General features: G+C 39.1%; 1 pseudogene; it reads right to left on the bottom strand.

Moving 5' to 3' along the window:
- Positions 1-5,885: 5,885 nt before the first annotated feature.
- On the bottom strand, positions 5,886-8,330 carry LOC102433734 (annotated as a pseudogene).
- Between the last annotated feature and the right edge of the window lie 10,167 nt (positions 8,331-18,497).

The raw sequence follows: 18,497 nt of genomic DNA, 5'->3' as shown, positions 1-18,497 counted from the left end.
ATATTCTTTATTTCAGTCAGTGTATGCTTAATTTCTAGTTGGTTCTTTATCACAACATCGAAGGTTTCACTAGATTTCTTGAAGATCTTACTACATTTATCGGCGGTCTCACCAGTCTTTTCGAGGGCCTTATTAAATTTATCTGCGGCTTCTAGACAGTTCTTTAAAGACCTTAAAAGTGTGGTTTTGAACTCTATATCCAACAGTTTGCTTTCCTCCATTTCTGTCATTTGTGTCCTGTTTCTTTGTCTCGGCATTTTTTATGCTTCGCTGTGTCGATAGAGTGCTTTTCTGTGCTAAGTGTCCCAATTACCTGAGGTAGACACTCTTGGTGCATCCCTTTGTGGGCTTTGTGCACAGTCTTGTTGTAATTTTTTTTTTTTTTAGATCTTTATTGTTCAGATTATTACATTTGTTCCTCTTTTTTCTCCCCATAACTCCCCTCCTCCCAGTTCCTGCCCCACCCTCCGCCCTCACTCCCCACCCACTGTGATCATCCATAGGTGCATGATTTTTGTCCAGTCCCTTCCCGCATCTCCCACACCCCTTTTCCCCCCAAGAATAGTCAGTCCATTCCCTTTCTATGTCCCTGATTCTATTATAATCACCAGTTCATTCTGTACATCAGGTTATTTATTCACTTGATTCTTAGATTCATTTGTTGATAGATGCATATTTGTTGTTCATAATTTGTATCTTTACCTTTTTCTTCTTCTTCCTCTTCTTAAAGGATACCTTTCAGCATTTCATATAATACTGGTTTGGCGGTGATGAACTCCTTTAGCTTTTCCTTATCTGTGAAGCTCTTTATCTGACCTTCAATTCTGAATGATAGCTTTGCTGGATAAAGTAATCTTGGTTTTAGGTTCTTGGTATTCAGCACTTTGAATATTTCTTGCCATTCCCTTCTGGCCTGCAAAGTTTCTGTTGAGAAATCAGCTGACAGTCGTATGGGTATTCCCTTGTAGGTAATTGAGCCTCTTTCTCTTGCTGCTTTTAAGATTTTCTCTTTGTCTTTTGCTCTTGGCATTTTAATGATGATGTGTCTTGGTGTGGTCCTCTTTGGATTCCTTTTGTTTGGGGTTCTCTGCGCTTCTTGAACCTGTAAGTCCATTTCTTTCTCCAGGTGGGGGAAGTTTTCTGCCATTATTTCTTGAAATAGATTTTCAATATCTTGCTGTCTCTCATCTTCTGGCACTCCAATAATTCTGATATTAGTCCGCTTAAAGCTGTCCCAGAGGCTCCTTACACTATCTTCACACTTTCGGATTCTTTTTTCATTTTGCTTTTCCAATTGGGTGTTTTTTGTCGAATCTTTGGTTTGATTCTTGTGCTCCTCTGGTCTGCTATTGGGTATAATATTCTTTATTTCAGTCCGTGTATGCTTACTTTCTAATTTCTTTATCGTAGCATCGAGGGTCTCATTAGTTTTCGTGAGGCTCTGCACAAATTTATGGCAAGCCCTCAAAATTGCGATTCTTAGCTCCATATCCTCCATTTCTGTCATGTTTTTTTGTCTCCGCATCTTTTATGCTTTCTTGGTGCACCCCCTTGTGGTCTCTGTGCGCAGTCTTGTTCTAGCCAAGCCTTAATTGTTGTAGTTAACACTAGAGGGATTTGACCACCAGGCCGATTGGCTGTAGGAATCAGCTTTGCAGAAAACGTCTGTCTTCTGGGGAGGCGCTAATCCAGCCTTTGCCTGAGGCGATCGGCAAATGGCTGTGCGCAGGGCTTGGGCGGGGCGGGATCAACAGGGCGGGGGGAGGGAGCAGCTATGGCCACTCTCAGTCCGTCCCCAGGGGCTCTGCCTCTCTGTCCCAGCAAGCACTGCAAACCTCGGAGGGGCCGTAGCCAGACAGTCCCACTTCTCCCGTTTGAGTCTGGGTCCCTAGAGACTCGCCCGGATCTGTAGCCCAGAGTCTGAGACTCACTCCTGATTGAAAACGACAACCGCGCCCTCAGCCGCCAGCCCGCTTTGCGCGCGCACCACCTCACCACCGCACCACCGTACCTTTAAATTTTCCACACTACACCTCCTCTGAGCGTCGGAATGCTGTTGTTTTTGCTTCTAGTTGAAGAGTCTCTCCTCAGCCAGCCTTCCTGTGGTTCTGGTTGATGTCCGTTCCGACTTTTAGTTGTATTTTTGAAGTGGTTGTTTACGGCGGCAGTCTCCGGTGTTTACCTATGCCGCCATCTTCGATTCTCGAGCGTCTTGTTGTAATTAAGCCTTGATTGTTGTAGTTATCACTGGGAGGAATTGACCTCCAGGCCAATTGGCTGTGAGAATCAGCTGTGTCTGCAGTGGGAGAACTTCTGTTCTGGAGACACCCCTCTGGGGCTAGACTTGCTTCGATGGGGCTTTGGTGCTCACTGAGTCTGCCCCCTGAGTGTGTCTTTTATGGTTCCATGGAGCTGCAAACTGGATGGTCCCACTCTGACCTCTGGGCTTCCTGGCTCCTGGATCTCTAGGGAGGTGCTAATCTAGCCTTTGCCTGAGGCTATCCAGCAAAAGTCTCCCTGCAGGGCTTGGGCGGGGCAGGTCCCATGGGATCAACAGGGCGGGGCTAGCAGTTATGGCTGCTCTCAGTCTTGCCCTCAGAGGCTCTGCTTCTCAGTGTCCTGGTAATCACTGCAAGCCCCTCGGAGAGAAAGCTGCCCTAGGGTTCTGACTGATGCCAGACAGTCCCCCTTCTCCCGTATGAGTCTGGGTCCCTAGAGACTTGCCCGGAACTGGAGCTCAGAGCCTGAGACTCCCTCCAGATTGAAAACGACAATGCCCTCAGCTGCCAACCCGCTCCACATGAACTCCGTACCTCAGTATTTTACTTCTGTACTGCACCTCCTCTGAGTCTCGGTATGCTTTTCTCTTTCTTTCTAGTTGTAGAATTTCCACTCAGCCAGCCTTCCTGTGGTTCTGGATGATGTCTGTTCCATCTTTTAGTTGTATTTTTGAAGTGGTTGTGCGAGGCAGCAATCTCCGGTGTTTACCTATGCCGCCATCTTGGTTTCTCGCCTCCTTTTAATTTTTATTGATTTCAGAGAGGAAAGGAGAGGGAAAGAGAACTAGAAACATCAATCATGAGAGAAAATCATTGATTGGCTGCCTTCTGAATGTGCACTTGACCAGAATCAAACCTGGGACCCTTTAGTCTGCAGGCCAATGATCTATCCATTGATCCAAATGAGCTAGGGCTTAAAAGTACTTCTTTACCACAGATACAGTGATGTCTGCCAGCTTTCTTTATTATAAAGGTAACTTTTTCACCTTTGTAATTGACAAATTAGTAATTTATAGGTAGCTATTTTGAGATTGTATATCCTTCTCCCTAGCACACTTAAAATAAAAACTCACACAATTAGAATATATTGATGAGTTTTCCTGAATCAGTTACTAATATAGCTATATAAATCATGATTTTCTATCAATCTTCCATTTGTTAGGTGACATTTTATTGGTTTTATTTTTAGTAAGTCATTATTTCCATTGATGAGAAAGAAATTGTAATGGGTTGCATTTCTGTGATGCCAACCACACATTAAAACTTACTTATAAGCAATATTCAGGTTCTAATTTTTTTGTTTTTCTTTCTATATTTTTATTTTAAAATGTCACATCCTAACTGGACTGATGTGAATTAGTTAACTGATCAATTATTTTGACTTGCTGGGGAGGAAAAAAATTAATATAAGCCAGGGTAAAAGTTATCTAATACATTAATATATTAATTATAATTATGAAGCTTGGAATTCCAACTCATTTTGTGTGTCTTTTCCATAATATTTTGCAATGAAGCTTATTATCATTATCATGATTATTACCTTCCTTTTGCCAACCATAGGAGGCTATTTGTGAAGTAATTTGACTACTTTGAAATAAAGTTGCTTTTTAACCAAATGTCCCAGTTAGGCTCAGTAAGGATTCCACTGTGATGATTAATCAATGACTAATTAGAAATAAACTAATTTTACATAATTTTTATAAATAAATGGGGAATAAATATCTCCTGAACATTTTGATGAGGGAGAACAAAGAATATAGCTTCCCTAGTTTTAGAGTAATTATATTCTTAAAGAATATAATAATTTATTCTCTTATACATTTAGAGACTCATTTTTAAATGTTTGCTATTTCAAAATGCACATAGAATTCTTTGTTATGCTTATTACTAAACAATGCAATATTTCTATGACATTAGAATGTAGTTTTCCAACAATTTTACTGGCAATGATAAGTACTAAAATTAACTGACAATGACAATTTATTTATTTAGAAGTAATAACTTGTTAAATAGTCAGTGCCTGTTCTAGTTCATTGAAGTTTAGAAGAGACTTCCCTTAAGCATAATATAAATATTTTTATAATGCTTTACTCCTAGATTTCAAAAGGTCTAGATGAAATGGTTTTTGAAAATATTTATGTACCATAAAATATGGTTATATTAGAACTCTCACAGAAAGCAAACAATTCCATTCTGGCTATTTGAAACAGGAAACAAATTTATTAAAGAATATTAAGTAGTTAATGGAATTGTTAGAAGTGCCAGATATGTGGACTTGAAGATAAGCTTCCAATAACAATACGAGAACCACACTGTAGGACTGGACATATGAGGAAACTGCTGCTGCAGCCACAACTGTTCTGCCCACACACAAGTTCCTAGGAACTCAAATCTACTATGACTGCTATCATTCATTGAAAAAACTGGATGTGTTTGTGTTGGGTCTGAGCCCCTCTGCTAGGGACAGGACCTCCTTGGAAACCAGGAACTGGAAGAAGACACAAGGACAGGACCTCCTTGGAAACCAGGAACTAGAAGAAGACACAAGTAGCCGCTTGTTCAGGAGCCCGTTCTACCAGCTCAAACAAATGAGGCTTCTTGCCAATTGGTGGCATCAGTGTTACACAAAACAGGTGGGTTACTCAAGAGTGCACCTTCGCAGTGTGTATACTGATACTGCTGTGTCATTGCCTTTGTGCACACGTATGGTAAATGGGCCTTTAACATCTGGTGTTCTCTTGGTCAGGGCCCCCACAATTTGCCGCTACTGAGGCCAGAACAATGCATGGCCCACTCAGAGCCAGTTTCCTCACACTACTTGATTCTGAAGTCTCAAGTTGATGAATCTGCAAAATCATATTAAATGCAGCCTCGCTTAAAGGTAGACCAGGAAAATGACATTTTCTGATTCTACATTGGGAAAGTGGTCATCAATATGTGGGACACCATCAAAACATGAAAATGGTGTTCAAATGATGGGAAGCCTCAAATGACAGATAACATCTATATGCAATATTCTACAAAGAAGACACGTTTGCTTGCTACAAAGTGGACACACACGCATGTGCACATACACATTCCCACTACATAAAGAACAGAAAGGCCCAGAGTTCCAGTTGTTCTGCTTGGTAGCTGGATGGCTTGGATAAGATAGCTAACCTCTCAAAGTAAAGGTCAAACCTCACAGGTGACATTTGAGACTCTCCTTTATTTTGTAAATATAGACCTTTGGCTGCTCCCAGTTCCCTTGTCTTATGGAAATGTAACTGCTCTGCCTCTCTCAACTTCCCTGTCTTATGGAAATGTAACCTTTTTTTTTTTATTTTACAATAATTTAATGTGTTATATATATCTCTAAGCCTGATATTCCAGTAAGGATGTACAAGTCCACATTCTCCCCTGTGCCATCTTATCCACACATAATTTATAATTTTATTAACTTTGATTCGATCAATTTCCCCCTCACCATACTGTGGTCTTCATAACTGAATTATAGTTTCCTTGATATAGAACAATCAGGACTGGATGCTGTATTCCAGGTGTGGTCGCACTATGATTTGCAGAAATATAATTAAAAAATGTTATGCTTTGTACCCATATTTTTTTCACATGATGCCAATCAATGTTTACTGAAATGCCCCCCCTTTACACTGCTGCTTAATATACATAAACAGTATTTTATTTTTAGTCCAAAAGTCTTCAGAAATATTATTTAGTCCCACTCTAGCAACTTATTCATGATCAAGCTCTGTTTCCACCAAATAACCATTTTCCCTTAAATTGCTTTCTCTTACACTTTAAATTTGTTCTCACCATCTTTTATTCTGGCAGTGGGCCCATTTCTTCTAAAAAGATAAAGCTTGTTAATCTTCTTCAAGGATTCTTTTGCAAATCAGTTTGTCATGGTCATCTTCCCGATGAGCATTTTCTCCTTCTAAATTTTATCTGGAATCTGTATACCATTCTTTTTTACTTTTAAATATATTTTTATTGATTTCCGATAGGAAGGGAGAGGGAGCAGGAGAGATAGAAACATCAGTGATGAGAATCATTGATTGGCTGCCTCCTGCATGCCTCACACTGAGGATCAAGTCTGCAACCTGTGCATGTGCCCTGACCAGGAATCGAACCAGGACTAGAACTGGGACCTTCTGGTTCATAGGTCGACCCTCAACCACTGAGCTATGCTGGCTGGGCTGTAAATCATTCTTTATCTACATAGGTAGAAATTTTGGTACAAGTTATCCAATCATGTGCCATGACCAGAGAGATGTATGTATCACAATTATTTTGTACCTAGTTTTTTCAAGTTGCTCATTTTGTCCTTTAGAATCTGACTTCTACAAACATCACATCCCAGTAAAAAGGTTCAATATTTGCCTGCTCAAGGCTACTTTTACAAGTAATTATAATTTGCTATAAAGAAAAATCTAAAAAGTTCTTGACTGTAGTTTAAGGTAACTATTAATGATATCTGCTGTTATTCACAAAGTCCTCAGATTCATGAATGAACACTAACCTTCGTTTTATGCAAAACATGATTGGCATAAATTTAACTATTGCTGCTTCTCTCAGTTTTAATTAAAATCTCTTATCAGAGACTAAGTTTCATGAAATTATTATAACCACGTGTGACAGACCAGTTAGCATAATATCTGGCTTTGTGGCAGGAATCAATTCAATACCACTAAAACTAACTAACCACAGATGGTATATGAATTCAGGTCTGCTTCCCTTTATTGGTGAATTCCAGAAAAAATTTTTTTAAAAGACTGTAAGAAATGTATTAATATGGTAAAACTATTACTGCAAAACCCAATTTGAAAGGAGCTGCTGAGCAATGCTGATTATTTGGTGTCCTGGAAAATGACTTGCATAAGTGCTCCAAACAAAACATGCTTTACAATAATCTCTAAAACGTGAAATGCTGGATTTTGCAGACGGTTCAGTGCACTTCCGGTGTTTCACTTTAATAAAGTAGAAAAAAAATCTAGTGCTATTGTCCTTTGGTTTTATTTCCTGCGAGTAAAAAAAGTATAGGCAGAAATGATTTTACATGATCCACTTGAATATATCCCTTGAAATAATTTATAAATTGGCTTACTTCATGATTCTTGGTTATCAGGACCCGTCAATGTCACTGTCAGCCTTGATTAATTGGTGGAAAATTTCAGATCAGTAGTAGTAACTTATGAACGTTTTCCCAATCCCTGAGAATCATAATCATCGCATAAATGTTTCATCTTTTCATCATATATCTCTGGAAAGTATGTGTGATTGCTCATGGTTAATAGCACAAGGAACAGTGTCATAGAGGGTTAATCCATGTAAATTGGTTTCCACTCGCAAAGAAATTTTCTGAAAATCACGGATATAAGTCAGGAAAAAACCAAAGGAGGAAAATGACATAGACCATTCTGCTGCGGTAGTAATCATGTGAAGCACATAGCCTTTATCCTCGGGGTTCCAGTGGAGTTTCTGTACTATATCTGAGCCAAAATGGCCACTGTACAGGAGTGAGGAGCAAGTCAGCATGCTAAATGCGCTCACTCCACACCAGATGACCAGCAGTAGTCTGACCCAGAAGATTTGCTTGCCATGAATTTTGGGCTGCATTAGGTAGGAAAGGGCGGTCTGTACAAACATATACAATGAGCCCATACCAAAGGTGAGAACAGCTCCACATATATGCACGGCAAAAAAGGTTGTTTTCTGGAAATTTGCCACAAAAGAAAGTCCTAAACAACTCAGCAATCCAAGTACGAAGTCAGCCTTGTTTAACTTGGAGATATATTTCCCTTCGGGATTCAGAGCCTGAACTTGCTTATAACGAACATAAATGGTAGCAACGCATAAAACTGCGGCGAAATTTAACATTGCCCCAAACAGGCACTTTTCTGGAGCGATGGTACCAGTGTCACTGATATAAGGCAACGCAGGGTCCACATGGTGGAGGATGATGGCAGTAATGTACGAAAATATGAAAGCAGCAGCCGTCCAAATGACAAGGGCTGAGGGCAGGAAACTGAGGCCTTGCTGAAACCATCACATCTCAGACAGGTCTTCTGTTACTTGCTTGTTTGGTTTTATCATCCTCACTAAACCTTAAGTTCTATGAGAGCAGGAACCAACTGTTTTGTTCACCATTATATTTTCAGCTCCTGTTTTAGTATCAGTCTTCAAATCTGCCCAAACCTGCGCCTTTTGAAGATCCTATGTTCTCTGCTTTCTTTGACGATCCATGAATCAGAACTGCAGCTACAATTTTCAAATTTCATAAATATTGAAATGCCACTGGTAATAAGATGAATTCCTTATGCTGTCTCCTTTAAGTGGTGACTCGCTGGGTGCGCCAGCCGAGGCCGACTGCGGGGTCCCGGAAATGTAACCTTTTGCAGCTTTGCAGTCTGTTCTTTTTCCATGGACCCCCTTCATTTTAAAAATTCCCTAAATCTGCCCACTTCACCCCTAAAAATTCCTATTTCAATGTGGTGGGAGTGGGACTGTTTTATACACGTTGGAAAATGTAGATCTCAATAAGTTTGTATGAGACCCTGAAGGAGGAAGGATACTTCCTGGGTCCTGGGAAAAGTCAGGGGGTGGGGTCAGTGCAGGAGAGCGGTGGGTGATCGGCCAGTAGTGCAGAGCACCAGGAGGCACAAATGGCGGCGGTAGTGCAAAGCATTGGGAGTGACAAAATGGCCAAAATGGCGGCCAGTAGCACAGAGCATCAGAGGCACAAATGGCGGCCAGAACACCAGGAAGCAGGTATAAAACAACGCTGAAAACTACTTTCTGTTTTTCAACTCTGGAAAAGTGGCCTCATGAAAATGAGGCCTCCAAAAATTAGATAGGAACTCGCCAATAAGGCTAAAGGGAAACCAGACTATGCCTATTAACAGCTGTCCGAAAGTCTTTGAGAGAGCTAACCCTCAGTACGGTTATGGTTGTTGAGTGCCTGCGCAGTCTGAACTCTGTCCTGGCATTCATAGAAACCCTGCCTTTCTACCAGGCAGTGTGCCCAGGGGCAGTGGGCATATTCCCCCGGGGCTGGAAGTCCAGCGTGAGAACTGATTTCTGATATCGTGGTGCACCATGGGTATGCAAATCGCAGGCGGTGCTGGGCTGGGCCGCAACAGCAACTGTCCCATGGGGCTCAGGGCAGCGCCTTAGCGACCCTGACCATTGCTCTTCCTTTCTTCTCTATGGGTCGGCCTGGGAACCCGAACTGGGTTTGCCCGGAGAGTAAAGGCGTTTCCTGACACTGAGGCGCAGGGGTTAGCTAACTTTCACAGATCACTCAGCTGGTAAGCGGCACAGTGGGCTGACAGTTTTGTACTGTTCCAGCCTGGTGAGCTCTCCTGCTCCACCCAAAAGCTCCTCCTAGTGACCCAAACACCCCTGACCCAACTCCAGCCAACCTCCATCCCTTGGACGCCTTGGTTGCACCCCTTACTCTAAGTTCCAAGCCAACTATTCACTTCTTGTAAGTCTTTTTAGGTATTTTAGTGTTGATCTAGCTGCATTAGGCTTATTTAGTTATTTTTTCACTTTTGATCAGAACATGATTATATGGCCTTTGGAGGGGCGGGTGAGTGGGTGGCTGAGAGTGAGCCCTGGAATAGTTGGGGACAGGCAGAAATAAAAAAGACAGGACAGTAGTAATTATTCACACTGACACAAGGGAGAAAAAATACTGAAATAAATATTAACAGAGCTTCAATTACACATAGTATCAAGCAGTCTAACGTATGTAATTGAAATCCCAAAAGGAGAGGAGAGATAAAATCGGACCAGAAATATTTAGGAAATATTGTTTAAAATTTTTCCAATTTTTACAAAAATGAACAACCCATATGTCTAGGAAGCTCAGTAAACCCTAAACAGTAAAATATCCCAAACTGCCACACCTTTGGATTTTTAAATTTGGAGGAATGAATTACAATATAACTCCGTGGAGAGTTCTTTGTAAATTTTAACTCCAAATCTCCGTGAACTGTGCTATTGTTACTGTGTTAATGATAACCTACTCTTCTGTACATGCTTGCATATTCCTATCAACAAACCTCCATTAACTTTGGTTTGCAGATTTTCAAAGGGTAAAGCTCATCACTGAGGTCAGTTTCTCCTGTCTAACTATATTATGTCCATCAGGGAAGCTGCTAGCCCATTTGGGGCTTCTGTGCAGACATAGATTTAAAAGCCACATCTTTCCTGGAGCATATGAGGTCCTTTACCAGGACAAAAGGTTAAGTGAGCAGAGCAGTTTGATTTTTCACATGCCCTCACTGCCCTTACTAGACTACAGGACTTTTTTTTTAAAGTTAACAAACTTTAAAATTGTCCTTACCATCCCTGTGTACTCTAATGCTATATTCCTTATAAGAATGGGAGTATGAAAAAAAAATGTGAGTATGCATGTTATGTGTACATCTGTGTGTGTGTGTGTGTGTGTGTGTGTGGTAATTGAGAGTATTGTGAAGGAAGAAGGTACTAGTAACTATTTACTATCTAATAGTAAAAGAGGGAGAAAGTCCTCAGTAGTTGCTGCCTAACTTCCTCCCCCCGCCCCAATAATAATAGTATTACAGCTCTAGCCAGCTTGGCTCAGTGGATAGAGCGTCGGCCTGCGGACTGAAGGGTCACGGGTCCGATTCCAGTCAAGGGCACATGCCTGGGTTGTGGACTTCATCCCCAGTAAGGGCATGCAGGAGGCAGCCAATCAATGATTCCCTCTCATCATTGATATTTCTGTCTCTCTTTCCCTCTCCTTTCCTCTCTGAAATCAACAAAAATATATTTTAAAAAATAATAGCATCACAGTAAAGAGGCATTTTGTTCAGTGCATTTTACTTTTTAGAGGTAACTTTTTAACACTTTTTGAAATTTCATTTTAATTATAGTTGACATACAATATTATGTTAGATTCAGGTGTATAACATAGTGTTTCAACATTTATAAGCCCTACAAAGTAATCAATACAGTAAGTCTAGTAACCATCTGTCACTGTACATGATTATATTATTGACCCCATTTCTAAGCTGTAAATTACAGCTCACCATAACTTATTTTATAAACAGAAGTTTGTACTTTTTAATCCACATCCCGTTTTCCACCCAACCCCCAATCCCTTCACTTTGGAGACTATCAGCTTGTTCTCCGTTATCTGTGCGTTCGTTTCTGTCTCATTTCTTTTATTCATTTGTTTTGTTTTTTAGATTCCACATATAAGTGAAATCATATGATATTTCTTTCTCTGTCCAATATTTTCACTTAACAAAATAATCTAGGTCCATCCATGTTGTTGAAAATAGGAAGATTTCACTCTTCTTTATGGCTGAGTAATATTCCATTGTGTATATGCACCACTTCTTTGTCCATTAATCTATCAATGGACACCTAGGGTGCTTCCAAATCTTGGCTGTTGTAAACAACGCTGAATTCACATAGGGATGAATATATCTTCTGGAATTATTGTTTTCATATTCTTTAGGTAAGTACCCAGAAGTGGAATTGCTGGGTTGTGTATAGTATTCCATTTCTAATTTTTGTGGAACTCCACTGTTTTTCATAATGGCTACACTAATTTACAATCCCATCAACAGTGCACAAGGTTTCACTTGTCTCCACGATTAATTCTTTAAATAGGTTTTCTGTCACTTTCTCTCACTCTTCTCCTTCTGGCACACCTATGATTTGAATGTTGTTATGTTTAATGTTGTCCCAGGTGTCCCATAAGCTATCCTCATTTTTAAAATCTTTTTTTCTGTTACGAGTGGGTGATTTCCACTACCTTGTCTTTCAGCTCACTGATTCATTCTTTGCTATCAGCTAATGTGTTATTGATGCCATTTCAGTTATTGTATTTTTCAGTTCTAAGTGGTTCTGTTTTATATTTTTTATCTCTTTGTTGAAGTACTCACTGAGTTAGTCTATTCTTCTATGGAGTTCATTGACCATCCTCACATCCAGTGTTTTGAACTCTATCTGGGAGATTGCTTGTCTTGTTTCATTTAGTTCTTTTGAGGAGGTTTTGTTCTTGTTTTTGATTTGGGACATATTTTGGCTTTCTATATATTTGTTTCCATTAATTAGGCAAAACAGCAATCTCTCTGTGTCTTGGAGTGGCCTTGTGTAGGAGCTTCTCCTTTGTAAGCTGTGTTGCTGGGTTTCTGTGTCAGGCCTACTGGAGCTGGAGCTAGTCAGCCAGAGCATGTGGAATCCTGGCGACAAGCCTCTCTGGGGCTTCTTTGGCAGTCGGCCTTAGGTTGTAGTTTAAAGTAGGCTCCAGCCATGGGCATTTCCTGGGCCAAGCTGTGCTGAGGCCTACAACTGTAGCCCAAGTGAATATGGGCTGCAGGAAGTCCTGGGGGGCAGGCTGAACCTGGGCTGCCTTTACAGACTGGCTGAAGCTGTAACTGGAGTGGGCACAGGCTGCAGGAAGACCCAGGGACTAGCCACACGGGACTATCTTTGCAGACTGGTTGAGAGTAGTAGGAGCTACCTCAAGCCTCAGGTATTCCTGGGACAAGCTGCACCTGTCTGAGCACTGTGGCTGGGGCATATGTGAGCCACATGCAAGCTATTCTGGGGTGGCCTTGGCCCTCCAGTGGGCACTGTAGCTGAAACAGATGGGCTCTGTGGGAGGTACAGGGGAAAATCTATGCCTGAACTGCCTGAACAGGCCAGTTGAAGTTGGAGTTGAATTGGACTCAGGCCAAGGGTAAGCTGTGCTGGGGCCTGGAGCTGAAGCTGGAGTGGGTGCAAGCCATGGGGTATCCTGGAACAACCTGCACTGGGACTACCATGGCAGGCTGCCTAGAAACTGTAGCTGGAGCAGGCTGCAGTGATGTCCTGGGATAAACCATGTAGGAGCCTGGAGCTGTAGTTGGAGTGGGGATGGGCTGTGTGGATTTGCAGGGACAAGTTACAGAGCTAGTGTAGGTCTGGGCTTGGGGCACACTCTGACAGTCTTAGCTCCTGGCTAGAGTGCCTGTCTCATGCCCCTGCCCATGTGATCAACAAAGAGGGTGAGGGCCACAAATGGCACTATCCAGTGTCTCCAACCATGAAGAGATTGCCCACAATTTCCATCCTATTCGGTAGCTGCTCTAGTGTTAGTAAATATTTCCTTCCTGTGTAGGTGCCCTTTAACCCACTGTGTGTTGTTTACTGTGCCCAGCTTGATGCATTGAAGGTGAGGTTCTCATGTTACCATGTCTCCATCTCTCCTCCCTGTTTCTCTTATTTGTTGTGCAGAAGCTGCTCAATCTATCCTCTTTTTTTTTTTCAGGAGAATTTCTCTCTCTGTAGGTATAGATTTGATGTTTTCATGGGAAGAAGTGAGTTCAGGGCCTTCCTAAGCCGTCATCTTGGACCAGAAGCCTTCAGTGCCTTGCTGGTTATTATTTAGATTTGTTAATTATCTATTTATAGTTACTAAATGAAACAATAACCCTGTGATAATGATTAGGAATAGTTGCATTAAAGAAGACAGTGTCTTTCAATGGGCTAACTATAAAAACTCTGAGCAAAACAGTTGCTGCAATCCTAAACTTCACATTTCACTGGTTACAACAGTGTATAATTAATTACCAACAAATCAGAAATGCTTTAAATGTCAATGTTAAAACAGAACATCAGCTACTAATCCAATCTGTGAATTTATTACTTATTTTTGCTTTAGTGGAAAAGTGGGTATTTTTATAAATGACTTTTCAAACTACAATATAATTTATAATGCATAAGAAATGCCTTCAGACTTGTATGCATGCATATAAGCATAACTAATGGACATAAGACACTGGGGGGTAAGGGAGGGCAGGGGATTGTCAAGGGCGGGGGGAAAAAAGGACACATATGTAATACCCTTTGTAATACTTTTAGCAAAAAATAAAAATTTAAAAATAAATAAATAAATAAATAAATAATAACAACAACAACAAAAAAAGAAATGCCTTCAGTGCTTCACAAATTGCACCCAATTCCCTAAAAATACTTCTAATAATAGACTATTAATCTCTGTTATTGCCCATCATGAATATAGAAGATAGAATTTAACCTATGAAGAAAAATTGAAAGGAATTATTAGCCAAATATTTATTTAAATAGTACTTTTCTGCTTCACTTTGTCACGAACTGTAGCATTATTATGACCCTTTCAGTAAAAAAAAATCTCTAACAGTACCAGCCTATGATTAGAAAATAGTCTCTGCTTAATTAACTCTATAAAATTTGAGTTTGCAATGATAATAATAGGAAATGTTGCTCTACCAGGTAAATTTCTTTACTTTGGAAATTCAGGCAGTCTTAACAAATCATATATATATATATATATATATATATAACTAAAAATTTAAATAAAATATATTTCCCTTTTAAATATATATAATTTATTATATGCCAATTACACCTTTATAATTATATCTTATATAAAATGTTTAATATGTAACAATAGCTTTATTGACTTCTGTCATTGTAGATTACTTTGCATTTTCTAGAGTTTTACATAAATGAAATTATAACATATACTATTTTTTCTTAATTTTATTTCATCATAATTATTTTGAGATTCATCAATGCTTCTGCATGTATTAATACTCTTTATTTTACTGATAATTATTATTGCATTGTATAGATTTACCAGTTTGTTTAATCATTCACCTGTTGATGAACATTTAGATGGTTTCCTGTTTCGGACTATTATAAATAAAGTTGCTATATGCATTTAGTACAAGTCTTTTAATGGACATATGTTTCCCTTTCTTTTAAGTAAATGCCTATGGGTGGAATGGCTTGATCACACAGTATTCTTTCTAAGAATCCACCAAACTGTTTTCCAAAATGGTTGTACCATTTAACATGACCCACCAGCCGTCTATGAGAAAGTTAGTTCCCCAGACACATACTAATTTTATATTGCTGCCTTTTTTTATTCTATTAATGCTATTAAGTATGTAGTGGTATTTAATTGTGTTTCATTTACATTTCTTAATGGTTGAATATATTTTAATGTGCTTACTTGCCATATGTACATTGTTATAGTAACATGTCTCTTCATATCTTTGGCTAATTAAAATTATATATATATTTTTAAAGAGAGGAAAGGAGAGGGAGAGAGAAATAGAAACATCAGTGATGAGAGAGAATCAGCAATTGACTGCCTACTGGGGATCAAGCCTACATCCTGGGCACATGCCCTGACCGGGAATCAAACCTTCATCTCCTGGTTCATGGGTCAATGCTCAACCACTAAGCCACACCGGCCAGGCCTAACTTTTAATTTGATGTTTTTTTTATTGTTTGATTTTGTCAGTTCTTAAATAGTCTAAATAAAATTAATTGTTCAGATATGAGATTTGTACATGTTTTCTCTTCGCATGTGTTATGTCATTTCATTCTCTTAACAGCACTCTCAAAGAGTAGTTTTTCATTTTTATGAGGATCAATTTAACTATTTTTTGACACTTAATAGCTTTGGTATTATATATAAGAAGTCTTTGCCCCACTCAAGGTCGTAAAGTTTACTTCTATGTTTTCATTTAAGAATTTCATCGTTTTGCCTTTTACTTTTATGTCTAATGGTTCATTTGGAGCTAACCTTTGTGTATGGTCGGTCATCCTCATTACTTCATATGTTGGTATCTAGTTCTAATATCATTAGATAAAGTGACGATTCTTTTGCCTCATTGACTTTCTTTGTGTCTTTGTCTGTTCAGGCTACTATAAAAATGCTGCTGACTTGGTACCTTATAAACAACAGAAATCTATTTCTCACAGTTCTGAAGGCTGGGAATCCAAGATCAGAGTGCCAGCATGGTTGGGTGACGACCTCTTCCAGGTCACATTCCTCTAATTGTATACTCACATGGCAGAAGGGACAAGGTAGCCCTCTTGGACTTCTTCTTTATTGTAATGAGTTGGGGCAGCAACAACTTACTTCATATTTTTTCAACAGAAGCAAGTACAATGATATTCAGTTTTAGAAGAATAGTAGTTTGAAACACATGTCCTACTTATAGGCCATGCCCCTCCCCCCCTCCCCCCACTGGGTCACAACTCACACTTAGGTATGTTTTCTGATCTGGAATTGAACCAGGGACCTTTTGGTTTAAGGGATGATGCTCCAACCAACTAAGCCACACTGGTCAGGGCGAAACTATAAATAGGTTTCAAAAACTTACAGAGAGTCTGTCCTCTAGTCTGCTAATCTAACAACCAATTTAATCAAAAGACAACAAAGAATAAAGTTTTACTTAAGTAAATACATTAGTAGATTTGTGATGAGAAAAGATAAGCTTTTAGATGAGAGATTTTCCTCATTTTAAACAATAACTTGTTTCCATTCAGATGGCACTTCTATATATTTGTCACTAGCTAATCAATTTTATAATTAAAATGCACATCAACAATTCTACTTAACCTCTATAAAACTATAGAACAAAATAAATATGAGTGTTTAAAATAGCAGTCTATTATTTCTATGTTCTTTGTTATATATGAATAAAACTCTGCACAGAAAAGTTAATTTTCACTGTAATTTCATCAATGACCAGTGAAAATTGACCCATACTTATTATTAGGGTAGTAGAAATCAAGCAAAATATTTTTAATGTTTGCTCAGACCATAACTAATATGAAATTTGTATTATTTTCTTTTCAATCAGGATATCTATCATACTTGATACAGAGTAATAATTTCAGTATTTGAATAAGGAAAATAGTGTTCACAGAAAGCATCTTAAAAGGATGAAAGAAAAGTATTTAATTAGATGAAGGACACAATAAAAATTCTTTTATCTCAGAAAGCTTTATTTTTGGTCAACAAATATTTTTGAGTCAGGATGAATGTATTAGTGCTCCCTAGAAAACTAATAATACCTTAGATTATTTTAAAAAGACATGAAACAAAACATTCTAGTTATTACGTTACAGTTCTGGGTGTTTGAAATTCATTAGTAATGTCTCAAGGCTATAATTTAGACTTCATAGCAATCAGCATTTGCATTTTTCTTTACTAAGGTTAGAGTTATGTTTTGACTTTAGATTTTCTGATTGCATTTGTCATTATTTTATTAATCCAATTTCCTTTGATTTTTGTCACTTAAACAGATGTCTAGAAATAGTTGGTGATTACATTATGACAATATGGGTAGTCTTATTAAAAGTACAAAGTGTGGGGGGGGGGAATATTTTTCTATTTTGTTATGTCTGAAGAATCTTCAATTCTGTGTTAGATAACTGCCAAGCATGCGGCTCATTAGTGAGTTTTGCCTCAGTAGGAATAAGATTATTGCTTTTTATATTTTGTTGTAATTTTCTTAAATTCACAGTTATATAAGGTTATGGAATAACATCCAACTACATATGGAATTAAAACTGGGGGAAAAAGGAGACATATGCACTACTATTTGTAATACTTTAAACAATAAAATAAAATTTAAAAAATACATTGTGTGAATTTTAAATATCTCTTTAGAACAGTAGTTCCCCCCATATCCTGTTTTGCTTTCCACATGGTTAACTGCAATCCAAATATATTAAACTAGAGGCCCAGTGCAAGGATTCGTGTACCAGTGGGGTCCCTCGGCCTGGCCTGCAGGGATCAGGCCAAAACTGGCTCTCAGAGAGAAACTGGGTCCTGGATTGTGAGAGAGCGCAGGCCAGGCCAAGGGACCCCACCAGTGCAGGATTGGGGCTGAGGAGGGACCACAGGAGGGCTCCAGGGAATTCTGGCCCATCTTGCCCAGTCCTGACTGGCCAGACCCCAGATGCAAGCTAACCTACCGGTCGGAGCATCTTCCCCCTGGTGGTCAGTGCATCTGATAGCTACCAGTGGAACAGTTGCTTAGGGTTTTATGTATATAGATAGACAATTTCAGAAATAAACCATATGAAAGTCTTAAATTGCACACTAGGTATTAGTATGCTTCCTGCTGGTCATTTAGTAGTTGAATCTGTTGTTAGAGCAACTATCCAGGTATTGAAGTGCTCTGTCAAGTAACATGTATAGTAGCCTAACACTATGTCAAAATGTCTAGGTCATTCACCTCACCTCATCTCATCGCATGGGCACTGTATTATCACACAGCATCACAAGAAGAACTGTGAATACAGGACAATAAGATATTTTGAGTAGAGAGAGATCACATTCACATAACTTTTATTACAGTGTATTGTTATAATTGTTCTATTTTGTTATTTAGTTATTGTTCATTT

Source organism: Myotis lucifugus, unplaced genomic scaffold (assembly GCF_000147115.1).
Source record: "Myotis lucifugus unplaced genomic scaffold, Myoluc2.0 scaffold_13, whole genome shotgun sequence".
Lineage (NCBI taxonomy): Eukaryota > Metazoa > Chordata > Mammalia > Chiroptera > Vespertilionidae > Myotis > Myotis lucifugus.
Note: the sequence above shows the minus strand (reverse complement) of the source record. Positions and strands in the feature narration are given on the sequence as shown.